The sequence below is a fragment of the Dendrobium catenatum genome, unplaced genomic scaffold, assembly GCF_001605985.2.
Source record: "Dendrobium catenatum unplaced genomic scaffold, ASM160598v2 fragScaff_scaffold_1338, whole genome shotgun sequence".
Taxonomy (NCBI): domain Eukaryota; kingdom Viridiplantae; phylum Streptophyta; class Magnoliopsida; order Asparagales; family Orchidaceae; genus Dendrobium; species Dendrobium catenatum.
This window is the reverse complement of record NW_021319800.1, coordinates 1,932,821-1,934,555: the sequence shown is the minus strand read 5'-3', so window position 1 is coordinate 1,934,555 and position 1,735 is coordinate 1,932,821. Positions and strand designations below refer to the sequence as shown.

At 34.1% G+C, this 1,735-nt stretch overlaps 1 non-coding gene across 1 annotated transcript; it reads right to left on the bottom strand.

Moving 5' to 3' along the window:
• Positions 1-884: 884 nt before the first annotated feature.
• LOC114580834 lies at positions 885-991 on the bottom strand. The gene has a single exon (XR_003702430.1). It is a non-coding gene; the product is annotated as a small nucleolar RNA R71 (small nucleolar RNA).
• Between the last annotated feature and the right edge of the window lie 744 nt (positions 992-1,735).

The following is a 1,735-nucleotide window of genomic DNA, read 5'->3' as shown; positions in this document are numbered from 1 at the left end:
AACTTAGAATGTGCCCATTTTCTCTAAGAGACAAGGCAAAAAAGTAGCTAAATTTTTTAGCCCCAATGCTCTATTACCACATGCAATGGGTTAGCCTAGGGGTTTCAATTTTGAGTCATGGGTTAACCCGAACCTTAACCATTTTTGCAAACAGGTTGATTTTTGGTTCCAAACCTGACCCGCTTTGGGTTCAGGTCAACCCGATCTGACCCACTGACACGAAAACACCGAGTACTAACTTCCAACTATAGCGGAGAAGGTGTGTTCTTGGTGTGACTTCCTTGAGTAGTTTTAACTTTTTATGTGAATTCCAAGCAAGCTCCTGACAGCGGATGGTAATGGACTAATGATGCAGCCCGATGTGATAAGATGAGCGAGCTCGCCATTTTGGATGGCAAGTGGATGTAAAGATGTGACTACCCATTTATGTTTTGAGTCTTTTGTAATGGCAGCAAATAGGGGAAAAAATTTTTATTTGGGGAAAGGGGTAGTGATGATGTAACCAAATTTAATAGAGGAGCACATTTTTAATTTTTTATCTGACATGTGGATTAGGGGATATGACATTGTGATTATTAAATATTTTTAAGAGTGGAACTATAGACATGATCAAATTGAAAGCATATATAACTATTAATCCTTTTAAATTTTTATGTGATGCGACTAGATGGAGTAACCTAGGTTAAATGGGTATATTTTAGGTTTTTGGGTCAACCCTAATTTGACCTGATTTTATAAATGGGTCGATAACTCTAACTCGATCTTGACCCATGTAATAAATGGGTTGACCTGAACATAAAATTTCTCGGGTCGTGTCAAGTTTTGACACCCCTAGGTTGGCCCATTAATTTCTAAGAAAGTATTTCCCACCTTCTTAAACTATCAAGCTTTGAAATGACATTACTTCTTTTACTCAATTAAAAGGAGAATCTATTTATGAGAATTATGAAAGATTCAAGGAGATGCTTAGAAAGTGCCCTCACCATGCCTTACTTGATTGGTTGATAATTAAAACTTTTTATAATGGATTGGTATGATCCCTTAGAGCCATAATTATTGCTACAATTGGAGGTTCTTTGATGTCAAAGCCTTTTAAAGATGCTTATGAATCAATTAAGGAAATGGAAATAAATAATTTCCAATAGCCTATTGATAGGGTGAATCTAAAGAGAGTGGAAGGAGTCTATGAAAATGATACTTTATCTATTTTTACTGCTCAAGTTACTATTATTTTAAAGAAATTGGATACATTAAATGTTAATAGTGATCTTAGGATATATAGTGTCGCTGCACCAAGATATTTAGCGTCACAATCCTATCCAATAGAATTTGAACAAATATATCATGAAAGGAATAGGAAGGAATCCTTGTAAAATATTATCCTCCAGTTAGGAATGCAAAAGAATAATCAATCTAATCCTCTTAAAAAAATTAAAGATCAAATAGGGAAATTGGTAAGGTTGATTCAATATCAAAACTTTGTAGAACAATGTCATAATATTCAACTTAGAAATGGGAGAGGGTTAAGAGTATTACAAATCTGGACCCAAGTAGTGTGATTTTGATGATAATAAATATTATTTTTCTTCACTACTACTATTATTCTTGCATATCTGCTTTATTTGTCTAGCTCACTAACCTTTTAGGTCCATAAGTTCACTTGAAATATCAATCAGCTCATGATCATGTAGATTAGGATTGAGTCAGTCTGTAATTTCTATTCAAATGCATCTTT